The 12,357-nt window shown below is 38.8% G+C and overlaps 1 protein-coding gene across 48 annotated transcripts in view; it reads left to right on the forward strand.

The window, feature by feature from the left end:
* Nucleotides 1-12,357, forward strand: part of ZBTB20 (zinc finger and BTB domain containing 20) — a 746,634-nt gene that overhangs the window by 513,493 nt on the left and 220,784 nt on the right. For 25 of the 48 annotated variants that reach the window (XM_070243773.1, XM_070243799.1, XM_070243765.1 and 22 more), the window contains one exon: nucleotides 9,724-9,823. The exons of the other annotated variants lie outside the window; for them this stretch is intronic. The gene's annotated coding sequence lies outside the window, so the exon portion shown is untranslated. The remainder of the gene's footprint in view (nucleotides 1-9,723; nucleotides 9,824-12,357) is intronic. 48 annotated transcript variants of the gene reach the window in all.

Here is a 12,357-nt window from a genome sequence, read left to right on the forward strand (position 1 = left end):
AATCAAAGTCCCCTTTTCCCCAGTAATTATGAAGCACTACTTTTCGGTTTCTACTCATTTAAGAGTAGCCTGGAAACTACCTGCTTAACTAGCACTCGTGGGCCCAGTGACCACTTATGTGCCCAGAAGCAATGAATGTTGAGTTATATATGTGAATCTCTTGGAATTATATGCTGGGAGTAGAATGGTTTGAGTAGGTATAAGAATAGATTAGGCAGATAGAAAATGTATAATACAGATATTTATAGAATAAAATTCCATAAAAACAATAGCCTGGTCAAAAATAAAGAGTAGATTGGACAAAAGAATAGATTGAACTAAGTATTTTAGAGGAAAGTTCTCCATAAATTTAATAAATGAGCTGCTTATTAACAACATTATGTTTGTATTCAGTGCAATTTAAAAATAAGCTCAGTAGAGAAATGCAGACTCTTCATGAGTGGTGCTCTGTGACTGAGCGCCGGGAGGCTGCGGCCATGCTCTGGCTCAGCTCACCAGTTTGTGGGCGGTGCTGCTTTCACACTCATCTTCATTGTCTCTTCTCTGCCAAAATGAGACTCAGTGTTAAGACATCCTCAATTTGAAAAAAGGTAAAAGTCAGTATTGGGGAAACTGCCCCTGAATACGTCCATTTTAATACTTCTATCTACAAATTATAGACATGGAACTCTAACCTGCTGCCATGAAATATCCCGGGAAAGGCCCAGTAAAACTGATTTGGCAATCCTTGGATGATACTAGGACACTAGGTAATAACTAACACGATGCCGTGCCAATACTTTATCTTCTTTCTTGGCCCAATGAGAGCTCTGGTGAACTAAGACTAAGCTGGAGTTATGATCGGACTCCACTGAATCAGCAGAGCTTTTAATTTTCTCTCAAATGATCAAAAAACAAAAAAAAAGATTTCCAACCTATTTATTTGTTGCCAAGCACTTCAGAATTCTCAGGAGACAATTATTAGAGGAGCAGAGTCAATATGGAGAAATGTAGAAATGAGATACCATTGGGGTCCATCCTGGATTCTAGTTTTTGATTACTTTAATTATCTAGACACGTTTTCCAATATTAACAAATCCAGTGTATTCTAACCTGTTGGTAGCAGCATTTCAAAATCTCAAAACAAAATCAATTTCAATTTAAAATTTTATTTTAAGAAGGAGTAGGCAGGGAAGAGTGATGCAAAATCACATTAACAACAGGACACCAGGGGCCGGCCCGGTGGCACAGCGGTTAAGTTTGCACGTTCCGCTTTGGCGGCCCAGGGTTCGCTGGTTTGGATCTCGGGTGCAGACATGGCACTGCTTGGCAGGCCATGCTGTGGCAGGCGTCCCACATATAAAGTAGAGGAAGATGGGCGCGGATGTTAGCTCAGGGCCAGCCTTCCTCAGCAAAAAGAGGAGGATTGGCAGATATTAGGTCAGGGCTAATCTTCCTCGGGAAAAGAAAAAAAAAAAAAACAGGACTCCAGAGATTCTGAACAGTTGTAAATCACTACTTTAGATGTTGAGGACAGGGGATGCTGCTTTAAAAGTACAGTGCTTTTATGTACAATGTCCAAATAACAACAACTTGAGACAGGGTGTAACCGACCACGTCCAAGAGAGGACAGTCATTTGAAAGGAACACTCAGTAAAACAGAAAATTTTAAAAATGTAGTTAAACGAAAGTCAATGTTAGTATTTTTCAGTAGGAAAGCAAACCTCACAAGTGGAAGTTAATCCCACTACTCCTTCGTCACTTATGTATAAAGTTTCGTATCCGTAGCTGTATTAACTTGCATTTGCTAATAACTGCTAAACTAACACTACACACCTGAACATGCATACTGACATTGCTTCTTTTATGTGGGATTGCCTTCTTTCTCCATAAAGTTAAGAATCTGCAAGGGAAGACATATATTTTTGTTTCTTTTGAATCTTCTTGCAAGTCTTGTGTTTTCCATTACCCATGATGGTTTGGTAAGTGTCATCGATGGACTGCAAATAAAGAAGGACTAGTTCTGTAGGCAAAATAACATCTAGAAGTAGAGCATAGAAGGTTAATCAAGAGTGTGAAACATAAAACTGAAATTTAAAAATAGCTGTAATAGTGGAATATATAAGAAGCATGCAGAATATAGACATTTCTACTATTTCTTCTGAGCAGAGATCAGACACTTAATTGTGCTTGTTCTGAATTCAACTAAAATTGGATATGAGCATCTTGGAGAGAAAGAGTTATAAAACCCTTCCTATAAAATTTAAATTTAACATTTTGAGAAAAAAGTTCTTTAAGGCAAAGTCAAAAACATTGAGGTTTTTTTCATCTTGAAAAAAAAAATGTTAAGATACTGAGCTAATACCATTTTTTAAACAAGTTATGGGAAGTAAGAAATGAGACTTTCTCTCTTCACTGAGGCCCCATAGTGATGAAATATGCTTATGCTGCAACAGAAAATCTTTAGGTTTGGTAATGAGGCTTGAGAGAGAGGCTTCTAAACACTGAAAGAGAGGTTATAGGATTGTCTTCTATGAAGCTCTTTAGCTTAAACAGGATAGACTCACATCTTAGACCATGGAATGAGCTAAAATGTGTCAGGGACAAGGGAAAGAATGACTTTTTTAGGTGGTTCATGTTTTTCGGGAATTTCTCTCATTTCTCTTTTTTAAAATCATTGTTAATCAGAAGCTGCTGAAAGTCACCAGGACATCTGAATGTGCTTGGCCAAGATGAGAGCAAGAGAAGTGCCACCAATGCTTTAGTGGAGAATTCTGAGGAATCACATTATATTACCTTATGTTACATATGACCCCATATGTAACCATCACACTATGTTACCATGACTTCTGATAATAATTAACTACAAACTTGAAATTGTGGGTACAGCTGCTGAAAAAATTTACTTATAAACAAAGAAATTAGAGCATATTGTTCAGTGGTCTGTAAAAAAGTGCAGTAAACTTTTAGTGGAAAACACACATTTCCCTCTCTGCTTGTTGCTGTCAGTATTCTAAGTCAAACCCTTTACCACTAAACCACTAAACCCAAACCATTCCCCTCCTATGGCACTAAGTGAAGGATTGTTGATTCGTCTCTGAAAGTATGAAGCCAATATATGTTGGTGATATTTGCTATAAAATAAGGGGAGAGCTCCATAGGAGGCAATTAGGGAAAAAGACATCTTCAATTTGAAAAAAAAAAATATCTACAAGCTCTTCTTACTTTCCAAGTACTCTTTTGGAACTGGAGGTACGCAGGTAAATAAGTTTCTGTCACTAAAGAGTGTTCACAGACTAGTGGGAGAAGCAGACCTGGAAACAGATAACTACGGTGCAGAGAGAGAGTTCTCTCTCTCTCTGTGCGAAGTACTGTATAGGTTTGCCTGCAACAGTTCTGGTTTATGCCTGTGATCTTGGGATAATTATTCGTAGTACTTTCACCCTCAAAAGTGTACCTGTTTGGACGATAAATTATATGATCACCCTATAAACAGCTATAGCAGTCAAATCTGCCTGAGGTTGTCTAGCAAGATTTTCCGCAGAAGAGGACAGAAAATCAAAGAGATTAAGAATGCTTTGCCACATGTGTCGTCTGCATCTAAATGAAAATGAAGAACTGGGTAGACCGACTGACTTTCATGTCTCCCAGGGTTGTTGGAGAGGTAGAGTGGAAATTTAACTTATGTGGGGTAAGGGGAGAGGGACAAGGCGGGACAGTCTAAACCCCTCGTTGGCGTGTGGTCTGCACAAGGGTTGTCGTTAAATGATCCATTAAACTGTTAATTCCCTGAAGCTCTCAGGATTGAAAGGTGAGATGAGAAAGAATTAGAAGCAATAGGGGGGATTTTGGAAAGAAAAGTTAAGGTTCAACATGAGGAAGAACGTTGTGTACAAATACAGGGTCCTAAAGCGGCATCAGGTTGCCTGTGAGGTTGGGAGCCCGATGCCCCTGGTGGTGTGCAGCAGAGACTGAATGCTCACGACCGGCGAACTCCGACACCAGATCAAGACTCTGACCCCAGGTCATTTAAGGTTCTTTGCACATGGCCCTGTGATCTTACGATTCTACGTCATGCACAGTGTCTTTTTGAGTAGCTTTTAAGTAAGAATCCTGTGCTTGGGGAAACCAACCTCTAGAAGTAAAAAAATGTAGAAACATCATGAAAAAAAAACTGGTTTGTGTGAGCTAAACCCTCTTGTGATCCACTCTGTACACACAGTAAAAACAGACCAGGGAACATCAATGCAGATCTCTCTGAGCTTATTCTTTGCCACCCACGCAAGGAAAGCAGCCACCAGACGCGTCACAGTCAGAAGACATGCCTCACTCAGAGGTTCTCACCTCTTGGACACAGATTCATTTGAAGATAGAGTAGCTGTGAAGTCGTGCATACCAGTTTGATTTGCATAGCTCTGAGTCACGAACAAATGGGACCCGTGGCACAGCTATCATTAAAGAGAAAAAGGGCAGAAGGCTGAACAGAGTATACAGTCTGTGCCAAGTTTGAAGTTTAGACTGTTTCGGTGATCCTTGTCATGGTAGGAAAGATGTCCGTCCCTTCCCCCACCACAAAAGAATGGCAGGCAAGTGACAAAGGAGGCTCCCTGGAGGTGACATGGGAGCAGAGATTAGGGGGAGCCAAAGCCTATACATATGAAAAGAGAGAAAGGAGTTGGCATGGACGCGAGGAGATGCGGTCAAACACCCTGTATTCACAGCACAGACAAATGTGATCAGGCTAGAATCCCTTTCACCTCTTCCCAGAGGTCGGGCTGGGCAAAAGGAATGACATCTTGATGAAGCGCAGCTTTCCCAGAGGCCTAAGAAGGATGGCAACACAGCTAAAGCCAGAATAGGCTCACTGGCCTTTTTATATCAAATCCTCAAATATCTACATTTACACATTAAAATGTTTTCCAGTAAACTAGAGAGACAAGTCTCCTGGAGGCAGTGGAAGTGACGTTTAGTTCTTCAGTGGTTAAGAGTATGAGGGTTTTGGAGTAAGGGAAAACTAGTCTCAAATCTCTGCTACTTGTAGATTTATGGTTAAGTCTTTAAATTTCTCTCAGTTTTAGTTTCCACATCTGAAAAAAAAATTGATAATACATATACCATAGAGCTGTTGTAAAGATTTTATTACACATGTAAGTTGTGTAACACATGTAGTGTCTGGCAAATGATTATTAACAATAAAATTTTTATTCAGCAAGGACTATTACCCATTTTTCTGTTCTCTAGTCACCCATACTAAGCTCTGCCTCATTTGACTTCATTACTCTCTGTCTGGTCCTTGACATTCCATCTCTGTTCCAGCTTTGACCTGCTTCCCCAGATACTGTGAAAGTCTGTCTCCCCACTTCAAAACTTCATGCTTCTATGATCTTTAAGAGGTACACCTAGGATTATTTATAAATTCAGTACCAACAATGGACAAATGTTAAGTCATGAAAAGAATACGTAACTTTTAGGAAGTACTGTTTCTGTTCTTGAGTTCTGAAGGCACTCTTCATCTTTTATAATGCTGAGTCTGAGACCATTCACGTCAGGTGAGCGGGAACAGGTATTGTTATTGCATACCCTCCTCCCAGGAGGTTAAAATGACTCACCAGTAGTCACTCAGTGATCTCAGATGAAGTATCTAATGAGACAATCTCGAACTCTGGATCTGAAATCTGCCAGGGTCTCCATTTGCTATGAAAAAGTCAGCCTAAAGGGGATGATCCTAAGTATTAATTTTAGATTATGATATTACTTTTTACCACAAGCTTAAAATGTTTTCTGGGTTTGGATTGGCCCTCTGGTTACCCACAGAACGAGGGAGAAGGCTGCGCAAATTCCCTTCTCAAAAGTTAGAACGGTCCTTGTCACCAAAACTATCATGTGTTAGAGCACATGTCAGTGTCTGTGACATAGTCAGGCTTGGCTTCTCAGGACCTACTCATTACCAGTGAGTTTATGTGACTTGAAGCATATGGCCTTGATATATGATCCCAGAGCAAAAGAGCAAGGTATTTCAAGCTGGCCACAATTTTATTGACTCTCACAGACTTTCTTTGTAGTCATTCCAATAAACTAGACAAGAAATTTCTGATGCTCCAAGCTATCCCGTCCCCAGGACTCCATTTCATGACTCAGAGTCCAACTAAACAACTCAAGAGTGCTTTTGTGTGACATTGTGACCACAGGGATAAATAATTGCTTAGTAATTCTCTTTGAGGCAGAAAATTCTAAACATGGAGGAACCATTTCCCCTTAATGGGAGCCAGAAATCCTGTAAGTGCTTGAAATGGCATTCACAAGTCTGAATGGTAAACAGATAAAAACAGGAGCGCACCAGTTGCACAAATGACTTGCTTGTCACAAACTTGTCATTGCAGTAATCTAACATTTCTTTCACAGAGCCCGATGGAAAGTATGGAACAAACAGGCCCTGCTGACGTTTTGGCTCTGCTAAGCCTTCCTCCGAGCTAAAGCATCTGCAGCATCTTCCTCTTCTAGACCCTTTATCTGCTGAAGTTAGCTGATACTGTACATGTCAAAGAAATGTTTGACTATTGCATTAGCAAGTTGATGACAAGCGAGTTATTCCTGCTACTGAAATACTGCTGCTTTTAGCAGGCTGCCATTTTGACCTTCATCTTATTATAGAGAAGAACCCTAACAGAGCAGAGCACTGGGAAGATACCAGTTTGGTTGTCCCAGGCCTCTACAGATAAACAAAGACCACTAGTCTAGGACTTAGATGCGGTGGTCTAGTGGATGTGTCAGGCAGTTCCATCAGAGTTACAGATGGGCTTTTCTGGTGAAACATAAATGTTGCAATCACGTTGGACTGTCCCAAGGATTCCTTTGCTGAGATGAAGAGAGCTGCACAGAAATTCATTTCCTTCTGCTTCCCTCCACCCCACACTCACGTGTGCATACACAGGCCTGTATATACTTTATAAAATGTTAATAACTAGAAAAGTTATTGAAAACTGTCCACCAGCTTTACAAAGTTTTTACCAGTTCTTGGAGTTCCTCCTATCAGTAGCCTCTCTTAAACTCCTTCTCATTCAGCAGAACATCTGGAACTATCTAAATCTGATGAGAACCCTGCTCGTCCCCCCTTGAAAAGTGATGTATGTCCATTAGCCTCCTCACAGAAACCTTCGAAAGCCCCTTCTAGGGGACCCCACCGGCGAATCTCCAACCTCAGCTACCAGCAGAGAGTGCTCATACACTGTGCAACTGCCGCCTCTTGCCTTTCTGTTTGAGGAGCCCTCCTCCCCTGGGGGACCGACTCGTGGTGTTCCCTGAGTGTGCAGGCTGGTGATCCTGGGCTTATCAGCATACAGACCCAAGCTGGAGCCTGTAACAGGAGCCTCGCCTGTTGCTCTGCGTGCTCTGCCTCTGCCGGTGCCTTTGGCATATCAGCACTTGGAACAATGGAGCGCTAGCCCTAAGACTGGCCTTTTCATAAGGCTGAGCTTCCCTTTTTCACCATGGTGTCAGGTGCCCTGTATTCTTCTAAGACCCTTCGTGAAGGGTACATTGATACTGTCTTATCTGGTTCAAATGTTGACATGAAAAACTTGCATTCTGAGACTTATTTTCTGGCTGGTGCCCCAGGCGCTTTCATTTCTTTAAAGTCTTATGTAAAAATGATTATCATTGTTCAGCCTTGAGAACCCGAATTTCTTGCCATCGTAGTGATGGGGCTTAACTTTCTTTTAGATTTGGCAAATCGACCACAGTACTGTCTCCCAGATGAAATGCTTTACTCCCATCCCAAGTATCTCAAGCTGTAATCTATACCTGGGCTGTGTTTGCTCAGAAGCCAGGTGGGCAGGGCGTGAGGAGCCGGTCCTGTGCTCCACAGGACAGTTAAGGATCTTGTCCCTGGAAAAGGAAGGGAAGGTTTCAGGGGACACTGCAAACATGTAAACGAACAATTTGAATTTTAAATGGCGTTTTCGTGACTTTTTCTTTCTTTTTAAAGTTCCTAATAGGATTTCTGTAATGATTTTGTGTTTCTTAATAGAACTTAAATGGCAAAGAAATGATATGCTATTTTTGATTCAGGAAAAAGATAAAAACTCTCTGTTTAAATACACATTGGGGAATAGATAATGGCAACAAAAAAATGGTTCTCACTTCCTATTCAGAGGGGTGGCTGATTAGGCTAGGGTGTGTGTTTTTAATGTATATTTACTCCCTTGAAGAGTAAATACAGGAGATGAAGTGTGTATGAGACAGCGTCTGCCTATGGGGTTACTGTGTGGGTTAGGACAGGATTTTGATTATCAGTAGCAAGTGGAACAGACTTACATACAGGCTGTGCTTTCTATCTTAGAGGTCAGGATTGAGAGGTAAGCTCTAACAGCTGTAAAGTAAATGTTTGGTGCCACTGCTAACTCTCGCTCATCCTGTGCTGAGATGTATGTATATATTCATCCAGAAAGTGAAGCATTTTCCACATCAGTTGATGATGAAATAAAACATTTAAATTTAAAAATATATATTTATGTTTACTTACTTACTTGATTGTTTATTTTAAAAAAGCAAGAAAGGACGGAAGAAAAGAAAAATTCTTCTGCTGGAGTAATTGCATTAGATTCGTAGAATTTTAGGGCTGGAAAGAGGCTTGATGACAGGGCTGTGACTTTGTATCACACTCGAACTTTAGGCAGATGGACACTGAGGCCAAAGATGTTTAATAATATGAACATACACCAGGATTGTGGCAGAGCTGGGCCTAAGTCGAGGTCTGACTTTCAATTTAAGCAATACTCCTTCAAAAATTCCATTATGTTTTTTAATTTTTTTTTAAACAAAGACAGTCTCATTTGAATAATTTACATTGATGTGCTTAAATCTAATAAGGCATTTGCTTTTGGAATAACTGGAACTATGTACTAGCTAAGCCAACTTAGGGGTGGACATTTCAACAGTTCGGAGACATTTCTTCCTAAGCTATATTTTATTTGAGTTGTGTAAGGAACTGTTTCTTTTTTTTTTTTTTTTTTTTTGGTGAGGAAGATTGGCCTGAGCTAACATCTGTTGCCAATATTCCTCTTTTTTTTTTTCTCCCCCAAACCCCCCAGTATATAGTTGTGCATCCTTGTTGCAAGTCGTTCTAGTTCCTCCATGTGGGACGCTGCCACATCATGGCTTAATGAGTAGTGTGTAGGTCCAGGTCCAGGCCCAGGATCCAAACCAGTGAACCCTGGGCTGCTGAAGCAAAGTGTGCAAACTTAACCACTCAGCCATGGGGCCGGCCCCCTGTAAGGAACGATTATAATTTCAATTAACTTTTTTCTCTTACAAGATTTCAAAGAAACACTTTTTCCATTCCCATTTTGGCAACTGAAAACATATATTTTTTTAACAGGTCTGCTCCTTTAATAAGTATTCATTTAAGTAGGTCATATTCTAACATTCTTGGAGATAGAAAATCTTTTATCAGATTAAAAGAAGTCTGGTTTTTATTCCCACTTTTAACCATGTTTGAGTTGGTCCTTGTAATTGTCAGTTTCAACAAAATACCGATTAAGTCAAAACATCAATGTTTTTATTTGTTTGGGTTCTTTTCGTTTAACATGAGGAGAAAAATAAATGTGTTGACCTTTTTGCAGCTCTGATAATTATATACTCTGTTTTTCATTTATGCAAAACTTATTTTTGAGGGTTTTCTTTTTGTTTCATTTCTCTGTTTTTGCGTTTTCCAAACATCTGTACCGTGGCTGGTGGCGAGAGTAGCAGTGGCTGGCACTTTTCCTCCACGTTTTGAGAGAAAGAGAATTGGCTGGAATAAAACCTTGCTTTCCATATGGTCGACTTGAAATACAGCATTGAAAAGGTATCGTCTCTTTTTCTTTTCTGAAACCAGAGGTGAAACCTACGAACAAATAGCCATATTGATGCCAAACCACCTATTGATCCACGTCAGAAAAGTCCTTGGCAATGCGTTCCCCACTTCGTCAGTTGAGAAACCTAAATGAATGGATGACCTTTGTGCACTGGTAGCATCATAGCAACAATATATGCTGCTGGTCACTCGCTTAAGAAAGCCTAGATTCTACATGTAGTCAAGAAGTGAAGCGAAAGTTTTGCTTTTGATTCAACAAAATGATCACTTTGTGAGCACGTGTGGCTCCGAAGTGCTTACTGATTCCTAGAATATTGGGATCTCTTGTCAGCAACAGGGCAGAGACGATGACTCTAGTGCTTTCTTTTACTGCGGCTGATTCGAGTTAGGAAAAGCAGTTGTCTTTGTCATCAATTTTTTTATGTAAAATATTTCAAACATATGAAAATATAAAGGATAATGTGGACATACAAGAATCCAGAACCCAAGTTAAACAGATATTAATTAATTTGGAACATTTATTTCTGAACCCATTTTTATCTTCAGTTATTCCATTATAAGTTACATACAGTAAAGTACCTAAAGTAAGTGTATAGCTTGATGAGCTTCTGTGTAAGTTTCTATCCATGTGACCACACCCAATCCAAGATACAAAGTATTCACAATACCTGGGAAGAATCCTCATGCTTCCTTAGAGGTGATATTCTCCAAAGCTTTAATGAAAGGTTAAAAACAAGTAAAACTATTCTGGCCTCTATCATCATGACTTAGTTTTACATAAGCCATATATTATGACTCATATAATATATCCAACCGTACATATCAGTAAAATTTATTTATTGTGTCCCTCATTATTAGACATTATTTCCAATGTTTCCCAATCACAACCAATACTGCGGTTAACATTTTTATACATGTTTATACACAGAGGAGGGAGTGCTGATGAGAAATGATGCAAAGTGGTAATACCAATTTTATTCTCAGTAGCAAGCTATGAGAGTTCCTCCATATACTTCACAACATTTGGAATGGCCAGACTTTTAAAATTTTTGTCAGCCTGATGGGGATTAAATAATATCTCATTTAAACATTTTTTCACTTACAAACTATTGGGATTTCCTCATGTGCCTTGCCTATTTGTATGTCTGTCCATCTTTCTCTTGGGTTATTTGCTTTGCTGTTGTGATTTTAGACAGCTCTGGTTTTGGTTTTGGTTGTTATTGTAATATTCTGGATTCTCATCCTGTGGGCAATATAGATTGCAAATATTTTTTTCCAATTTGTAGTTTCTCTTTTAACTGTGTCTATAGTAGCATTTATTTTTAAAAGCTTCTAATTTTAAAGTAGTTTATTGATATTTTCCTTCACGTTTTCTGCTTTTATGTCATTTAAGAAATCCCTGCATATGACAAGGTCATCCTATATTTTCTGACAGTTTTAAAGTTTTGCCTTTTATATCTAGCTCTCCAATCTTCTTGGCATTTATTTTTGTAGATGGTATCTTACGCTCACTCTATTTTATTCTTTTTCCGTGTGGATAACCCAATTATCCGAGCACCATTTAACAAATTAGTCATCCTTACCCACGAATTTGCAAGGCCATCTTTTGCCTACATCAAATCTGTTTTTAGGATCTTTATTTCATCCAGTGGACTGTTTCTCTGTTCTTGCGCTAACATGATAGTGCCTTAATTACCATACTTTTATAATATTCTTGTTATTTGGTATGGTAAATCTCTCTACACTGTTCTTTAATTCTCTGGCTCCTTTTGGCCTTTTGCTATTCAATAAGAATTTTAGAATTAGTTTGTCAAGTTTGGCAAAAGCCCTGCTGAATTTTACTTGTAATTACATTAACTTTATGAAATAATCTGGGGGAGAATTCACTTTTTTATAGCATTGTGTTTCTATCCATTAACAGACTATATCCCTTCACTTAATCAGATCTTCCTTCATGTTCTTTAATAATGTTTTATAATTTTCACCATAATGGTCTTGCTTGAACCTATTTTGTTAGATTTCTTCTCATATAACTTAGGTTTTTGTGCTTTTATGCATAGAATCTGTTTTTCATTTCACTGTTTATTGGTTATTATTAGCGTATACTCAGCAACTTTGCTGAACTCTCATTAGTTCTAATGGCTAAACTAGAAATTCTTTTAGGCTTTTTACATAGACATATAATCATCAGTAAATAATGACAGCTTTTCTCTTACATTCCAATTCTTAAATGTTCAATTTCTTTTTCCTGTCATATTGCGTTACTAAGAGCTCTATAAAGTGTTGAATAGAAGCAGTGATATTAGGAATATGTGTTCTGTTTCTTACTTTAATGGAAATGTTTTGGAAATGTGATATTTGCTTAGGGTTTTGGTAAATCAAAATTATTGTGTTAAGGAAGCTCCCACTATCTATTTATAGTTTGCTAAGCATTTTGAATCAGGAATACTAGTTGAATTTTATCTAATGCATTTTCCCAATAATATGATAAAATTTACCAATAATATGTTAATATTTTATATTAC

This window comes from Equus caballus, chromosome 19 (genome assembly GCF_041296265.1).
Source record: "Equus caballus isolate H_3958 breed thoroughbred chromosome 19, TB-T2T, whole genome shotgun sequence".
Lineage (NCBI taxonomy): Eukaryota > Metazoa > Chordata > Mammalia > Perissodactyla > Equidae > Equus > Equus caballus.